General features: G+C 39.9%; 1 non-coding gene across 1 annotated transcript; it reads right to left on the minus strand.

The window, feature by feature from the left end:
- Nucleotides 1-18,844: 18,844 nt before the first annotated feature.
- Nucleotides 18,845-18,917, minus strand: trnak-uuu (transfer RNA lysine (anticodon UUU)). The gene has a single exon. It is a non-coding gene; the product is annotated as a tRNA-Lys (tRNA).
- Between the last annotated feature and the right edge of the window lie 506 nt (nucleotides 18,918-19,423).

Genomic DNA, 19,423 nt, shown 5'->3' on the forward strand with positions numbered 1-19,423 from the left:
GCCACCACCACACTCATTCAAGGCCCCTCAGGACAATTCCGGATCACCCAGACAGCATCTTGTACCTCCAGCAACCTTGTTTACTGTATCTCTTGCAGTAAATGCCCAGCCATCTACATTGGAGAAACAGGAAGGAGACTCGGAGACCGTTTCAGAGAACACGTCAGGGCTGTAAAGATTAAAGATCTCTCCAAGCCCATTGTTTCTCATTTCACCTCTGACGGCCACGACCACTCTAATCTCTCCGTCTGTGTTCTCAAAGACGGTTTTCCAAACTCATACATCAGAAAGACCACCGAAACTAAAATTATTCTGCAGCTAGGATCACACCTTCTCCCTTCCCTTAACGACAGACTACTGTTCTTTTAAATTTTCTCCATTCATTGGAAGTTTCATTTCACACCTCTCTGCACCCATTCTGACTTCACACCTCTTGATTGGCCTCTCTTTCTGTCCCCTGCTCCCGCCTCTCACTCCTCCTCCCTCCCAACCTTTGTTCTCCCGCTACTTTACCTTTGCCTACTGCCCTGTCTCTCTCACACCTGAAGAAGGCTCCACGGCCGAAAGGTTGTGTTCTCTTTCTTCTTTTTTTCAGCATGGAATAAACCTATTACTTATTACTATATATATATTGCCATTTTACTAGAATTTGTAACTGTAGTTCACTAGTTGTGTTTTTTATGATGATGAGACATTTGTTTATTACAATATTGTATAGAATGTATAATTTGAACTACATATTTTTCAGGTGTGAATAATTGTACATTTTAAGAATAAATTTCTAAAACAACTCATTGGCTTTATTTACTAGTTTCTACACCTATAAAAATCTTTCTTTGATGTATAATGTACCTTTAACTATATATGTATAATAGTCCTCTAAATTCATCCGTATAATAGAACTCCAACCATTTATGTATAATAAACATATAATCATAGATGTCTAATTGACGGATAACGATATACGTATATTAGAATTTCATTCTAGACCAGTTACGGAGCACATTTACACGTCTAAGGTATGCGTTTGATAGTCGTATATTCTACATCTTTTGCCCACTGGGATGTGCCGATTTTAACTTAGCAAACCAAGATACACATTTTCTAATGCAGCCTTAATTACAAGACTGTTTCTCGAAAGCGTGTTATGTAAAAAAAGAGAAAAACGAAAATATATGGATGACAATCTTTCAAAGCTGAAGATTTTACTTTTGAAAAACTGACATTTTATGTATGCAGATGCATTCGCTGGTTTTAGAACTTTGCTGTACTTCCTGAATCATTTTCAGTGTTAAAAAGTGGGTGTAGATTATTCTTTCACGCTAGGACGCGAGTGTGTACATGTGTTTGATTTTCGTTTCACTGATTCTCATTGAAGATTTGGGAATTAACGACGAAAGAATCATTTGCCTCGGAAAGCAAAAGGTTTGGTTCTCAACGATATTGAAGACACGCCCATGTAGAGCAGGGTGTGATGATTTGTACTATAAAAGACCAAGTGCTCAAAGTGACGTCTGCGATTACCGTTTAGACTTTTCATCTTGGGCGCACTTTTAGAAAGCAAAGATAGAGCAGTTTTGTTGAATCACTCTACAGCTGCTGTCAGCAGAGTGGCGCAGCGGAAGCGTGCTGGGCCCATAACCCAGAGGTCGATAGATCGAAACCATCCTCTGCTATATACATTTTATGCACGATTGATAAGCACACCATCAGTTTAATGAAGTGCATTAAAACTGATTTTTTCTCTCGTGCGTATGCAAGCTTCACACTTACGGTACTCTTTCATCTTTACCAATAACAGATGCCCAAACGTATCTTTGGTTGTTCTGCGATCCTTCATAGTTTCCTCAATTCCTTCAAATGAACATCCATATCAAAGCAATTATGTACATATATATATTACAATTAAGGTACATATTAAAAATATCAACGCACATTTGTATAATGCTCATTTAATAATGATTGTCAAGGATTGTCAAGTTCTCCAACAAATCTGTGTTCTAATTTTAAAATATTTTTGCTAAGGATACAACGGGTGTATAAATGAATTCTCCCAACAGCAGTTAAAGAAAAATTCCACACGTGAAGATGGTTTTCTTGGACATTGACTTAGGTACTTAATTGTTTACTTGTTGTAGTTCCACACGAGTAAAACACGAAGATTTCCTGCAACATTCAAGAGGGTTTGCAAAGAAATCCCTTCAATTTTTACCAGAGATTATGTTTACATCATCACAATCTGAAGCGCGTCCCTGAGTGCGTTTGACCCACCAGCCCTTTGTATAACAGCTGCACAGGGACACATTCCTGTTGCTTTTCACAACTCACATGTTTGTAGTTAAAGAAAAAATACTGTCATTTTCCTGCCAGCTGGCAGTATTTCTTCTGCACTGACCAAAAGTAACCAAGAACTTCATTTAATCTTTCGCAGGCTGTAATCTACAGAAAAGGGAGTGAATACATGTACAGTATTAAGCTAAATCAAGCCGACGGAGATGCACTGCTGTTGTTTTTCTCCACTTTTCGTTAAAAGGAGAAAAAATCACTGGCATTTTTTTGCAGCATTTCTTCTGTCCTGATAAGCAAGATTTGTATTTTATCTTTCAGAAGTTGTATGAATTTCTTGAAGTTCAGAAACAACTTGTTACAGAAAAGAAATGAACACTTGCTTCAAAGTAAATCAAGACGTATGTCTCTTTCGCTGTGTGTGCTCTTATCTGTCCATCTCTCTCTCCTCTTCTCTCACTCTGGCAGTCTGTGCAGAGTATCTGAAGGGGATGTAACACCACTTGGCAAAGAAGAAAAATTCTCAGAGGCAGAATAAAAAATCATTATTCTCTTCTCAGTCAGATTCACAGCTTAGACTCACACTCAGACTGAAGCTCAACTCCATAGTGATCTATATCCTGAAAAACCTAAACCAGAGGGCATTCAGGCAATCAGTGCTGCTACATAAATAATATCAGACAGAACAGCCTGGACTCAGGTCACATCTCCCCCTTTTCTCCTTCCTCACAGCCGCTTAGAGACATAAAAGAGCTCCTGGTTCTCCTCTCTGTGAACTGGGCTCAGGGGTCACTGATCTGGCAGTTGTGGGCTCTGTTCCAGGTCGGAAGCAAGAAGGTTCTATTAAACCTTTCCAGGACTTCCAGCCCTTCAGTATTACTTTCTTTACTGTATATCAGGCTCCAAACATGTTTTTTAAGTGTTTTATAACACAAGTGAGTGTGGAATTATCTTTGTATTTATGTAATAAACACCAGTATGGACACTCTGATCAGTATATTGATTATTAGTAGCCAAAGGCCGATGGTCATGACTAAAATAGTGACCAGTTGACCAGTCTGTAGCTCTGAGCAGTGGGACTCAGATCACACAGAAGAAGACCTGTCTGTGTGTGATTCTACACCAGCCCTGGGATTCAGCTGCTCTCACAAGTGTCTCACAGACAGTCTTATAAATGTACAATTAGATGAAGTCTTATAACAGTTATACAGTTAATTTAAATCATCAGACTACCTATAGAGCTGAGAGCTGGGTTGAAATAAAACCAGGATACACGTTTTAACCTCCAGGAACATGAGTCTAATCCTCCTGGCTTCTATACTCTGATGATTCGTGTAAAACCCTTGAAAGCGCTTATTTCAGGGACTCGTGCTCGTTCTCTATTGCTCCACACGGGTACACTTTGTAACACATTAATCTGTGAAGTAAACGCTTTTCTTTTTGCAACATTTCGAGTACCTCTGGCATTCATGAAAAAGACACTCAAAAGCAGCAGAGACGCGCTCTGCTCTGTCAGAATAAGCGCTGTGACGTCACAGACACCAGCCAGAGCGCCGGGATCAGAGAGAGAGAAACCGCGGGAGGCGCACGGAGCGCACAGAGAAGAGCTATTGATCACTTATCTATCGACAACCCATTATTTAAACTGAAGAACCGTAGAAAAATCGATTAACTTCACCGATTGGTGAGTACTGATTCATTTCTTGACCCTGTTTAAGTATCTAGAAAACAGTTAATAAAGACTGTTAGTATCGACCAATTACCATAATGCTAGTATTTATGTAATATTAGTGATACTTACAGTGTTAGGGTCAGAGGATTAACACTCATCATCATGTTAGTTTTCATGAGAGTATTACTGTTATTATAAGTATTATTAGTCTAGTAGTAGTTTTTGTCAGTGTTAGTAACAATGATAGTGTAAGTTTTGGTGATAGTGTTACTGTTGTAATATTAGCAGTACCTGCATTAGTGTTAGTTATAGTGTATCTGTACCTAAGAGTGTATGCGGTGCCTATGTCCGTATATAGTGTCTATTTGTGTATCTGTGAGTCTGTGAGTGTATACAGATGCAGCTATTCAAAGTGCGCGTTACAGACACGTACCGCAGGTGGCATCGCGCAGCGTGACGCAAGATGACGCGTGGCACCGCAGTACGTGATTGGTTGACCGCCAGGGGCACTCGTGGTCCGTTGGTCTGTCGTAGAAAGACTTACAGTAAACGTCTTTGCTGTGCCCGTTGTAGATATTGAATTTTACCACTGAAGGGAAATCTTAGTAGCTGAGCATAAAAAGAATAGGAGCATACTGTAACGCGTGTGAAGGCCATAAACGATATTAATTTTGGAACATAAACATACAGTATATACAGTAGCTGGTCTTGGTACTTTAAAGAAAAAAATACACACCAGTATTCCATTTCTCCCTAAACATTTTAAGCTTCGAAGTCTTTAACTAATGTGATACCGGAGTCAACAAGCATACTTTTAGAATTTGATTAATAGGGAATAGAATATGGAATCGCGTATCTAAAGAATTTAATAACGGTATGATTATATTCGTGTACTGCGACAGGGCTGTGTAGGGCTGTTTCGCCTCCCTGTTCATGCGAGTTGTCCTGTAGCCTACTGGTCTACGTGCCTGGCTAACAACTCGTAGATTGTGTGTTCAAATCCAGCTGGTGCTGGACCTTACTTTTAACAAACATTTCTTCGAAAAAATAGAATAGCGATATCATGGACAATCAACTGACTTTTATATTTCAAAATATCGCAACATGATCGATTCTAAGTCATTTTTGATAACAATCAACAAACAAACAAACATTTCTTTGAAAAAATGAGACGTTTCCCTTGGTCAGAGATATAAATATATAATATATAAATAAATTAAATTTAGCTAGCATGTAAAATAGCGTGTGAAAAAGTGGTAGTTTTAAGCTTTTCTGCTAATATAATATGGAATCGCGTATCTAAAGAATTTAATAACGATATGATTATATTCGTGTACTGCGACAGTGCTGTGTAGGGCTGTTTCGCCTCCCTGTTTATGCGAGTTGTCCTGTAGCCTACTTGTCTACATCCCTGGCTAACAACTCGCAGATTGTGTGTTCAAATCCAGCTGGTGCTGGACTTTTCTTTTAACAAACATTTCTTCGAAAAAATAGAATAGCGATATCATGGACAATCATCTGACTTTTATATTTCAAAATATCGCAACATGATCGATTCTAAGTCATTTTTGATAACAATGAATAGTCACCTTCTTCCCTTCTGACAACGGTCCATGCTTCTGTTTCCTGCTTCTATTGTGTGTGTGTGTGTGCAACAGAGTAAATTTTTATAGAAGAAATGGAGGCTGGACAGTATGCGTTACAATATAAACATTTATATTGATTTAAATCGTGTTCTGATTTAAATCGCAAACGCGTGTTTAATTATATGTGTTTTTTAATCATAATCAGGCTAATGCAACATAAGTTGATACAGTATCTTTGTCTTCTAGGTATCTTAATAAACTTTCAGCATAGCTTTCTACCCGTTTAGATTTATATTTCTTGGGATTTTGGGATCAAACGTGGAAGGATTAGATTGTAATACGTTTTAGAAAAGTGTAATCTATACCTGCCCAGACTGTACGCCTTCCTAAACTAGTGTCCTGCCCTTCCCCGCGCACCCCAGCCTGGCGCTCTTCGGCCTGTGCCTGGGACGAATGTATATTTTGATATTTACACCCGGCGCGGTACCGAGGGAGCGTCTGCATTTATAACTTAGTTTTTAAAATTAGTCAAGCAATATGAAGCATCTCCTTTTACTTTTAAGTCCCTTAAATACATTGAGCACAGCTTTCTCAGCACTTAAGATTACTTTTTTGGTATCATCCTTACACAAAGCAGAAACTTTCCGATGACATACGGTACAAGTGGAAAGATTACAGATTTTAATCGTCTTTAATTTTGTTACGTTATACGTTTTAGGAACGTTTCATCTAAACAAACACAAAACTATTCTCGATTGTATTTCTGAATGTTATGTTACACCTACAGTAGTTCACTGCTTTAAATACATCGAATTAAGAATGTTAGGTGTAGCACTTTAGATCTTTTTTTCTGAACCAGTGAAAATCTGATCATGTTCCTCTATAACAATAATAAAAAACTTTATTTTACATATCACCTTTAAAAGTGGCATCTCAAAGCAATACAGTAGATCGAAAAACAGTTAAAAGGGACCAAAGTAAATACCAGACAAACGCAAACGCGTTTTTAATAAAATGCTTTTATTCATTCAGCAGGGAGTGAGAGCATCTGCTGAATCCAGCAGAGAGAGACACACACACCGGTTTCCATTGACAAAAAGTAATTGTTTTTTTTACACGTTTTGTTTGTGGACAGACTGTCCACAAATGTGAGACTGTCTTTCTCAGACTTACATTCCCGAATGTCCCCCGCCCCGGTCAACAATCCTAGGAAGAACACGAAACAGCCTGTTAATAAAATTGTTACAATTTTGTTCGGTCAGTTCTTCCTCCCAGAATTTATAGATCGCATCGATCAGTTCCTGCTTTGTGGTGGGCTTAGCGGTTTTCCGAACGTAGTCTTTCAACGAATGCCAAACCATCTCTATCGGATTTAGATCTGGGGATTCGGCTGGAGTTTTCACCCAGTTCACTCCTTCTGCTATAAGCCTCGCCCTTCCTGCTGTGTGTTTCGGATCGTTGTCTTGAAAGAGACGGTGCCTAGATCCAAACTGCTCCCTGATATATGGGGCAGCATGCTGTGTGACCACGACGTCCTCGAAGAATATACGGTCCATAATTCCTTCAAAAATAAGAAGTGGTCCTGGGCCTCTTCTAGATATACCCCCCCAGACGTGAACCTTCAGTGGATGTTTGGGCTTTGGCTTGTCCACATATCTCCCCTTTTTACAAAATGCCATTGTTGAAAACTGTTCCAGAGCCACTGTTGTTTCGTGGGTAAAAAGTACATCCTGAAATGCCCCCCCCTGTTCAATCCATTGGAGAGCTTGCTTGAGTCTTTCCTCTTTGTTTTTTAGCCTTATCATGGGGCATGTGTTGGTTTTTCTGTATCTCCATCCAAGCCTCCTGCGTACTCTTCTTATCGATGTCGGGCTAATATTCGCACCGAGGTCAGCCCATAGCCGTCTTTGGACTTGCATCGCCGGTAGCTCATCATTTTCATCAGTCAGTTTGTCGATAGCTCGCACAATAGGACTTGAAAAAAAGAGATCAGCAGTTAGTTTTAAAAATAATGTGCATAGTTGTATTTACATGCAAGAAAGGTATTTTTAGAAATTTATTTACCTTTGAATCGTCCTCGGTTTAGATTCTCTTTGCCTCCTCTCCCCTTTATAATGCTGTCTCACTGTGCTTTCAGAAACGAAGATGTCCATCGAAGCCAACTGCTGTACAATGTCCCGTGTTGACTTCCCGTTTCTTTTCATCTTCATTATTTGGTGTGAGAGAGTCTTCGTGATTTTGGCCATTGTCCGTCTCCTTACCAAAGCGATACAGTGGTGCAGCTTGAATTCTGTACCTATATACTGTATGGTATGGTACAGATAAACCTTACACCATACCGATGAGCTAATGCCAGGGAAAGACACACCTATTTTATTTAAAACACAATACGCCAGGAAATGTGTCTGATGCATTAGCAAGTTAAAACAATTTGAGAAGCCACCTTTAAAGGCGATATATACTGTAAAAGCACTGATTCTTATGGAATGTGTTCCGCCGGGGATTCAAATTTTTATTTATTTATTTTTTAATCGCGTATCTAAGGAAATCTCAGTATAACTTTGTTCATGAACAAACAGTGGCATGTTACATTATTATTAGTTTTTTTTTATTTCGAGAGACTGGATAAGTTGTTCAAGTGTTTTTTTTAACTTCCTGAAAAACAACTAATAATTTAACTATATGTGCAAACGTTTTATGATATGTCGCTGTTGTGAATGTCTGTGGACATGTGCTGGCTGGACAGGAGGCTCTACTGTACACAGAGAGCTTAGAAGACAAAGATATCAATTTATTTTAGTCAAAAATTTATATATCACCTTTAAAGGTGGAATCTCAAAGCAAAGTAAATACCCGACACTGATCGAACCCATCTGTCATGCTAATAAAACACCTTGAATTGAATTGAATTGAGGGGGGGCGCGCGAGATAACCAGGACACAAGGCAAATAAGATACTGTACACTCCACAGGCATTCACAACAGCAACATATGAAACGTTTGCACATATAGTTAAGTTATTACTTGGTTTTCAAAGTGCAATGAAATACAATATTGTTGTTGTTGCTGTTCTTGTTGTCTTTATCCTGTAAAGCGTTTCGAGAAGCCACCTTTAAAGGCGATATATACTGTAAAAGCGCTGATTCTTATGGAATGTGTTCCGCCGGGGATTCAAATTTTTATTTATTTATTTTTTAATCGCGTATCTAAGAAAATCTCAGTATAACGTTGTTCATGAACAAACAGTGGCATGTTACACTATTATTAGTTTTTTTGTTAACAAGGCTCGCCAGCTAATGTGAATCGAAACCTGTCTTGCTAGCTTTTAAAGTCGTGCGAGGTGTAAACGACAATACCAATAGAGAAAAAAGACCCGACTGACAAGCCGATACATACTCTTAGAGTTTGATTAATAGGGAATATAATACAAAAATATAGTACTAAAAATAAGATACACTCTACAGACATTCACAACGGCGACTGTCAGAAGATAGGACACAGCGGCTCAGGCACCCGCTGAATGGAAAAGGGGCACTTTAATGTTCTGTATGGCTAATACTAAAGCCAATACTAATATTCAATACTTTAATATCCTTTTCTGTATGTTTAACAATAGTGGGTACTGGCCTAATTCGTCCCTGCTCCCGTTGTTAGGTGTTAATGTGTTGTTAAGTGTGAATTTGTACCTGTGTCCCTGAGGTCTGGCTTTTTTTCTGGAAAACCATAACTCTGGTTTTGTTCAGTTTGACTGTCGGCGCCCAGGTCTGACAGTGCTGCTCCAGCAGTGCCAGGTTCTGGCGCAGCCTCTGTTCTGTGGGCGACAGCGGGACCAGGTCGTCCGCACAGAGCAGGAACTCGATTTCCATAATTAATGCAGATCAGTAAATCAAGGGACAAAACAATTATTGCGCCCGGGTCCTCGATGGGCTTTGACGTGCTAATGCGTTGGTTTAACAGTCCGGGTGTGGCAAGCCTCTAATGTCTCCCGACTTCGGCAAAAGGCACCCGCCTTTCATTGGAAGACAATGAACATTCTAGCCGTACACGTGAATATAGCATAAATACACCAAGGGATTGGGTGAGCTCCCATCACAAAAAAAACTGCGAACCTGCACTACAGCGACCACAGTACAGTATGGAGACCAAGACCTTTTACGGGAAGAGACGGGGTGCTTCTGCCGCCCCAGCTTCCAAAGAGCGAAGGGTAAGCAAATACAGCAGACTTCATCTGAAATACGCGATTACAGTGCATATTACAAGGTACTATTGCCGTTTTGAATTTTAAATTCAATTATAATTATTTCTTCGTTGCCTGTTCTTTAAGAAAACACCACACGGGCGAAACGATCTTCGAAATCTACCACCAGGACAGTAAAAAAGAAAGCGGTAAGACGGAAAAAAAGAAAAGTTTATTTTGACGTCTGTTCCGCGACTGATGAATACTACTGTGTGACTTTATTTCTTACATGAATTTTGTTATTTTGCCACAGGCCGTGGGTCTCTGCTCTCGGCCACTGGCCAGGGTGCCAACATGTAGAAGCAGCATCTGTGTGGAGACATTTCGGCAGCAGCGGGAGCAGCACGATGCATTACTGGGGAGGATTGGGAGGCTAGAGACACTCCTGAAAATGCAGAGGAAGGAGACAGTATGTTCCAGCAGTCAAACAGTTGAGCAGCTGTCTCCTGATAAGTGCCTCTCCCCGCCGCGCAGGTTGCAATGCCTGGCAGAGGCTCTGTCCCCCACAGAGCACACACCGCCTCAGGACACTCCATCCCGGCCTCTCCACTCACCACTGCGCAGGAATTTGTTGATGCTGTCCCCGCCGTCTATCTCCCCTCAGGAAGCACCGTTCACAGAGCGGAATTCACAGACGCCAGTGGGACGAATAATTCTCCCAGATATCCAACTTCTACCCATCACTCAGGAGATGGAGGGGGGGTTGTACTTGCAGTGCATCGGCATAGACGGGAAAGCAAGAGCCGACCGCTACGCCGCCCTCGTGTTTCGAAATCTTGTGACTTTTGAAATTTACTGGGGGTGGACCACGTCTGTAAATTTCGATGGGTCCAGAGGCAAAAGTGCCTTGCCTTGCAATCTCCGGGAAACCATTAGTCGCATGGTGAATCGGAGATTCTCAACCCTTACTTCGTGCGACTGGAAAAGAATTCGTGATCGGATCAACGAAATGCTTCGTACAAGGAGGCGCTCTTTTCCTCTAGTCTAACAGTCTGTCCAAAAACAAAACATTCCTGTTAGACAAGAGGAATTGAAAAAAAAACAATTTTGTCAATGGAAACCGGTGTGTGTGTCTCTCTCTGCTGGATATCCCTCTCACTCCCTGCTGAATGAATAAAAGCATTTTATTAAAAACGCGTTTGCGTTTGTCTGGTATTTACTTTGGTCCCTTTTAACTGTTTTTCGATCTACTGTATTGCTTTGAGATGCCACTTTTAAAGGTGATATGTAAAATAAAGTTTTTTATTATTGTTATAGAGGAACATGATCAGATTTTCACTGGTTCAGAAAAAAAGATCTAAAGTGCTACACCTAACATTCTTAATTCGATGTATTTAAAGCAGTGAACTACTGTAGGTGTAACATAACATTCAGAAATACAATCGAGAATAGTTTTGTGGTGTTTGTTTAGATGAAACGTTCCTAAAACATATAACGTAACAAAATTAAAGACGATTAAAATCTGTAATCTTTCCACTTGTACCGTATGTCATCGGAAAGTTTCTGCTTTGTGTAAGGATGATACCAAAAAAGTAATCTTAAGTGGTGAGAAAGCTGTGCTCAATGTATTTAAGGGACTTAAAAGTAAAAGGAGATGCTTCATATTGCTTGACTAATTTTAAAAACTAAGTTATAAATGCAGACGCTCCCTCGGTGCCGCGCCGGGTGTAAATATCAAAATATACATTCGTCCCGGGCACAGGCCGAAGAGCGCCCGGCTGGGGTGCGCGGGGAAGGGCAGGACACTAGTTTAGGAAGGCGTACAGTCTGGGCAGGTATAGATTACACTTTTCTAAAACGTATTACAATCTAATCCTTCCACGTTTGATCCCAAAATCCCAAGAAATATAAATCTAAACGGGTAGAAAGCTATGCTGAAAGTTTATTAAGATACCTAGAAGACAAAGATACTGTATCAACTTATGTTGCATTAGCCTGATTATGATTAAAAAACACATATAATTAAACACGCGTTTGCGATTTAAATCAGAACACGATTTAAATCAATATAAATGTTTATATTGTAACGCATACTGTCCAGCCTCCATTTCTCCTATAAAAATTTACTCTGTTGCACACACACACACACAATAGAAGCAGGAAACAGAAGCATGGACCGTTGTCAGAAGGGAAGAAGGTGACTATTCATTGTTATCAAAAATGACTTAGAATCGATCATGTTGCGATATTTTGAAATATAAAAGTCAGATGATTGTCCATGATATCGCTATTCTATTTTTTCGAAGAAATGTTTGTTAAAAGATAGGTCCAGCACCAGCTGGATTTGAACACACAACCTGCGAGTTGTTAGCCAGGCACATAGACCAGTAGGCTACAGGACAACTCACAAGAACAGGGAGGCGAAACAGCACTACACAGCCCTGTCGCAGTACACGACTATAATCATATCGTTATTAAATTCTTTAGATACGCGATTCCATATTATATTAGCAGAAAAGCTTAAAACTACCACTTTTTCACACGCTATTTCACATGCTAGTTAAATACTTCAATGCTTAAAATCGTTAGGGAGAAATGGAATACCGGTGTGTATTTTTCCTTTAAAGTACCGATTCCTGGAATCTGACTGGCTGACACCCTTCTGAAGTGGTTCCATGAAATCTGGTATACGGAAAAGAAAGCATTGATAAATAAAAGCCTGGATTCTCATGTATCTCATACAAGTATCTTTTAATACAGTCTTTGCTGTGCTCTTGAGGATCCTTGTGGTATTTTGAGCTCTAGTTGAATGATAAGTGTCGCATTTCAAATCATTTTCGTAGTTAGAAATTATGAAACGCCCTGTTAAAAGCAAGGGAGTTTTTATGCCCGTTGAAGTAAAACAAAATGCCTGACAAAGTATGGCTCGGACAGATTCCAAGTGCTTGTACAAATGTGCTAAAGAAATTATACTTTGAGTATACAGCTTGTCCAAAGTCATCCATTATTAATACTATTAGTAATATCTTCGGTAAAGGCTTTGATGCATAAATATTTCTGATAAAGGTAGGTTGTGTACTTTTGTCCAACTGAGCAATCTTGCTTTCATAAAATATACCAACATTTTAATGACTGAAGATTAACATGCTGTAATACACAGTTCAAAATTAAAGGCTCAAATGCTGTACATGAGAGGTTAAGCTCCCCCTGGCAGTTTTACAAGGTGACGCCGGATAGTTTCCGGCAGAGCGTCAAATGACGCGCGATTAACCACATGACACTGCGTGACACCGCGTGATACCGCGACACGCCCACCGGGGTATGCCCTGAAATACCTCACCCATTTTGAATGGCTGCATCTGTATATGTGAGTGTGTGAGTGTCTTATTGTGTGTATAAATGTGTGATGTGTCTGTGAGTGTAAATGTGTGTGAGAGTGTAGGTGTACAGTATATCTATCAGTGTGTGTGAATGTGTGTGTAGGTGGGCTTGGGTTCCACTGATGTGTCTGACAGAAGTGACCCATCAACAGGTGTTGAGTTCCAGAGCCGCTTGCAAATAAAAAGACTTTCTAGAGTCCAGGCCAACGTCCAGAGAGCTGTGAGTTCTCTGTTTTTATCAGTATTAGTAATAATGACAGAAGTAATTCCCACGCAAATGATTATTAACCAAAACAGACATCAGAAAATATCGCCTTTGCAATGATGTCACTCCTCTTCTTCATGAATTTTCTTTAATGACAGGACATTTCTCTGTCTGAGTGCCAGCTGTGAATAGTGTGACAAGCCATTTATTTCCAATATTTTCTAGTTCAGTTATTTATCGCATACAAAATATTATTCTCATTAAGAATATTTTACCTGCAAAGTCACAGTGAAACTACTACGGCGAATGAAGTTTTTATGGGTGGAAAACGTTCAAAAGACTTAATGCTCCAGGGAAGGCTTGAACATACAACCTCATTATAACTCCACTGTGCACAGCTACATGCATACCACACACTGAACAACTGTGCCACTGGATCTCTCTAAGGCAGGCTCCTACACCAATTGTAAAACTGGCACAAACGTAGGTTGAAACACGGGGTTTTGGCTGTGGATACATCTCCACATGGGGGAAAGGGACAGTAAAATTGTAAGGAAAATAAAAGAGAAGAAACTGAAATATACAGTATGTGCTCACTGTAATGTAGGAAGAGGTGGTCAACAAGCAAAACAGCTTTGCGGATAATGTGAAGTAACATTGTTTTGTGTCAGTTAGCCCACGAATTGTGCTTCATGTGCCTTAAGCTGTGCAATTTGTATGGTTGTTGAATGAGATTGGTTTCTTCACAAGCCCGGTCAATTGCCAGATGAGAGCTTGCCGATGAACTCCTTCATGAAGACTTTCTTTAAGATTATTACACCTTTCATTGTCAAGTCGCTTCCTTTGCATACAATAGTAGCACCAACACTAAGAGAAAGGATGAGAAATGGCATTTATCAAGTGATTGAAGTGTTTGTTTGACTGAGGATCCTTGTGTGCTGAACTGTGTAGTGCAGTAAAAGAGAAGGTTTGTGTCACTCAAGACTGTAACAGAACAGACTGTACGTGGATAAATGTGACAAGAACACATCGAACTTTTTCCATATGTGAAGGAAAATGCTAAAGAGCCTGAAAACTTTTTAAAATTTAAGTTCGCGTGCTTTATATACTGTATATTCTTTACTTTACTTTATATACTTGGGGCGGAGCAGTGCCTCTGTGGCTAAGGATCTGCGCCTGTGGTTGGAAGGTTGCTCGTTCCAATCCCTCTGCTGGCAGAGGAATCCTACTCTGTTGAGTCCCTGAGCAAGGCCCTTAATCCCAACTGCTCCAGGGCACCATACAATAGCAGAACCTGTGCTCTGACCCTAGGCTCCCTCCTTATTTGTGTGCCTCATGGAGAGCAAGCTGGGGTATGCAAAAAGATAATTCCTAATGCAATAAATTGTAAAGGGTTAATAAAGTGATGTTATCATTATTATTATTCCTTACAGCAGAGCAAACAAATTGTTACAAAAAACACCAGCTAATGTCCACCAGCGGAATTAACATTAATATACTGTAAAGTGCTGTTACTTGGGAGTGTTAACCTACAGATAAATTAAACAAATTGCATTTATAGCTCTAAAGAGGTTAACATAGACGTCTGTAACAGATCTTTTCAGTTCATTGCTGTTCCTCTGACTTGGCGAGCCTTTGGAATTTTAAAACAGCTTTTTGCTTGCCTCTCATGTGGTCTGTGTACCAGTCCATTAAGAGCTGCACTATCACTGTGTCGTGTGTGGTCCTACACAACTACACAGCTATCTACTGGAGTTGTCTTCTGTCCATTGCAGTTGAGAACAGATTTAATACGAAGCTGCGCAGAAATTTCTGTGGCAAATATCGCTGCAGAACTAGCCTGTGCACAACAACAAAGAAAAAAAGAAATACCACAGGGTTGCCCATAAGAGGGAAAAATAGAAATCAATTGTTCAAACAATTACAACACTCTTCCTCTTACAGTGGTCTCATGTTATTTTTCTTGCCATGAGAACAGTGGGATTGTTCAACTGTATTGTTCCCCAAATGGTTGAATAATAATAATAATGATAATAATAGTGGTGGTAGCTGATCGTTCTTGTCCGTGGCCGAGTGACCTGTGTGAATACAGTATGTTGATTTATTCTCCTCAAGGCATCTCTTTAGCAATTCAAAGAGCGTGGGTTTTAACCCATTCAGTGCTTATACCCCATGTTCCTTTTTCTAGGTCTTCAAATAGTTTACAATGTAGAGGTATCTTTAGTAATAAGAAAAAAGTTGCACCTCGGAGATTCATCTCACAAAAGCAAAGACTTCTTAAAGTGCACTTATGAGCTGTAGAACCTGAAGGAGTTCTCTCTCCTAGATATTAAACGTCCAGATAATGAAATCAGTGATTTACAATTTCGTCAACCTTCCAGTAAATACATCTAAGACATGTAACAAACACATTGTTCAGCTCCAGTGGTGCAATTGGTCAGTGCACAGTACTTATACAGCAGTACATAGTGGAGTCATGCTGAGGCTGTGAGTTCAAGCCTGTGGCAGTTTTGCCTGTGATTTCAGCTGCAGAAACTTTCTGTTGGATTTAGGTTGGTTCTTCTGTAACTTTTTCCGCTCGATGGAGCTTTATTAATGCAGGCACACCTGCTTCCTCTGCATTTTATTTTATCACTGCTCATAAACCAACATACTGCAGACACCTCTTATACTGTCACTGCTTGTGGGCCACATGTTCCTGCTGTCAGCCTACTATACCACGCTCATGCGTGTCTAGAAACATTACTGCTCTAGTACAGGAGCAAAAGACTAAACGAAATCACACCCACTTTTAAAAAATCACGTTTGACAAACCATAGGATGACAAATATGGGATTCTTTGGTTGTTTGAGTACATAAATCAAAGACACTGCGTTCAGCATATTCACATCAGGCACTCGGACAGAGATAAACCCAGAGAAAATCTTCTCACATTTTAATCTGTAACTGCAGGATTCAACAAATTGTTAATTATCTCAACTTCACTTACAATTTTTAAACAATTTACAAAGCCCACAGTGGACGACATTTGGTTCCGGCACACATCAGTTGCTTGGAATATCATTGTAATATTTAATTTGCTTTCCCGTCACACCACTTTTATTAATAATGAAGTTTATCAATACACGTTTATTTAAAACATGTCATTTATACAGTTTCATTCTGTCTTTATTAGGAGCTGTATCACAGCTAATCCATGTAAAGCCTTCAGTATGTGATAGTGAGAGTTCAGTTATCCCAGGGAGTGAAGAGAACTGAAATTTAGTAAATACATATTTTAATAGAGTGTAAATCTTCAAAGTGTTCTGTCACTTCAAAAGCAAATTACAGGAGCAGGGATTGAACCCACATAGACATTTGCTCAGTAGGTCTTAAGTCCAACACCTTAACCACTCGACTATCTTCGTCAACGGTTCCAATTGTTCAATTGCTCAGCAATTATTCACCTATAAAAATATAACTTTAATCAATTTCTCAGCCATCCCGGGTTCACCTTTCCAGTTCTGTGTTACACAATTCATTTAATATATTTGTTAATTTAATATATTAATTTAATATATTTGTTATATTTTTGAATGGAATGGGACTGTACACTGGTGGTTCCCAGGGGAAAACAGGGTTATTGAGCCATTGGGTATTCTGAGAATAAATTGGGTGGGTGAATGTAACCATGCGGTAAAGTAAAACAGTCTTCTTAGATGAAGCGCTACAGATGCAGCCCCTGAAAGTATATAAGACTTACATTTATAGTACTGCTGACACAAATGGAGCCTCTACATCAGACCGAAATAGCGATGTGTTCGCTTAGTTGTGCGTAGGATCTCCTCATGAATCTGTCTCATTGATCAGTGGAAAGAGAAGCCATTACAATACGATGCATGTTCACCTTCAACCCCGCAGCTGTCGGACGTGCTTGTTTTGGTACTATTTGCAATGAGCACCGAATTAAGAGTTAGGTGTCCATACTGGTATCTTTTAAACTGTGAGGGACATTGGGTTATATACAAACGGGACAGAGACACAGTAATAATCCTATATTAACGTGTTCTGCATTTTAATTTACTGATCAGTTTGTGCTAATTATAACCACAACAATACCCCTGTGTCCTGAGCACCACACTGAGCACACGTTAAGCTGGTTCTCTGACTTTGTTCAGCACGACTGCTTGTTGCAGTTGAGCTCAGAGCTGGAGATGATCTCCATATTCTACTGCACTAACTAGTCCGAAACTTAGTACACAGTACACACTTTCTAAATGAAGTCAGGCTTTTAAAAAATTAAACCAGCGCCCTGTCAAAGAAACGTACCCCGGTCTCTCGCGCGACAAGCGAGGTTTCTCAGCACTGTACTAACGAGGAGCGCTTGGCCGCACCTGAGTGTGAGCTCAGTTTACTGTCAGCAGACATTTCCTCTTTTCCAAAGACGTTTTCACCTGCTCTCAGCTTTTTAAAGACGATCATAAACGCTCAAGAAGTAATTCATGTCAGTTTGAAGTCTGTTTCTGTTGTCTCAGCTCTTGATAAAGAAAAGCCGTGCGTGGGAGACTCCCTCTCTGAAGAAGTTTGCCGTCACCCTGCGAGGGAGAAGAGCCATCAATCACCGAGGCAACCACTGAGACAGTTAACATTGAACACGTGAAATCCGAGATGTTGTGATATTTTTTCCCGCTTAAGGCTTCTATCGTTTCTACTCTAACGAGAAACACCTCTTTATTAGAAGTGAGATTTTAACAAACGTCTCCAGGGGTAACTGCGACCTGAACGCAACGCCTTAGACCACCAGCCATCTTGCCTGTGGTACTTATAATGAAGTATATATTTTATTTCTACTCGTTGATAAGAAAAGTGAAATCATGTAATTAGGGATATGTCTTTTTTTCATGGGGAAAACTAGCCCGAGCAAATGTAAAGTTTAGAGCAGCGCTCAATAAAAATAATCAGAAACCGAAAGCGCTTCTTATACGGGTCAGTATATTCCAATACCACTGGTTCTGCAGAAGAAATAAGAAAAGCCGAACTCAAAGCACTGTGTTGCCATTACGGCTACTCCATCTGCAGCTGCTTTAAGATTACTCACACTGTGTTGCCATTAAGGCTACCTAGTTAAAAAAAACTTATCGTCACCTTTTTGAACGTGATTGTTAGACACCCGTTAAATCTCAACCGAGGTTTCTTGAGAGATCGTTCAGCGAGCGAGTAATAAAAAACTACTTCGCTTCTAACCCTTGCTGTCGCTGTAAACTCGGACGTGATGTTCTGCAGATGTGCAGTGTGCCTTTCCTCTCGTCGTATTCAAGAGCACTCACTGTGTGAGCTCCTCACTGCGTGTTCTGTACTCTACTGTGATTTAATTTAGATGATTACGTGGAGTAGAGTGACAAGATCTACTTGAACATTTTCGGTTTGTGAAATGAAACACTAAATACACTACTGTAAATACAAGTAATGGACATTTAAAATAACCACAGTACAGCTAGAAGAGTGAAAGATAAAAGACTATTTAGAATGACATTCACAATAGACTTAAAAACAGCACAACCGCCCGAACAGGGACTTGAACCCTGGGCCCTCAGATTAAAAGTCTGATGCTCTACCGACTGAGCTATCCGGGCTCTGAAAGATAGTCGACACTGTCGAGATCCTCGCAAGTCACGTGTCTCTTGTGCCGAAGAGCAGTCATACCTGACCCGTCTGGAATGACCACTGACAGACTTTATCCAGAAGCGACGGCACCACTCCCCGTAGAATGAGATGGCACCACTCCCAGTAGAATGAGTGAGAAATACAGCATGACATGGGTAGTTAAGGGGCTCCCACAATCCATCTTTCCTCACATTACTGATTTTTTTCAATAGCATTTTGACCTATTTTCACATTCAGATTTTTTTCACATTTAATAAAATCTTTTAATCAACAACATTAAAAAGAAAACAAATGGAACATTTTTTGGAACAATAATTAAAAAAAAACTTTCAATGCCTTGGTTGTATACGTGTGCACACCCTTTATAAAGGGAGTTGCAACAGTGCTGAAATCTAAAGAGCATTTCTGTAGAGAAAACAGCATTTTTTCTGCCTTGATGTTAAGCTTAGGGAGCCTGTCTTTTAGAAATTCTATT

This window comes from Atractosteus spatula, chromosome 10 (assembly GCF_055471065.1).
Source record: "Atractosteus spatula isolate fAtrSpa1 chromosome 10, fAtrSpa1.hap1, whole genome shotgun sequence".
NCBI lineage: Eukaryota > Metazoa > Chordata > Actinopteri > Semionotiformes > Lepisosteidae > Atractosteus > Atractosteus spatula.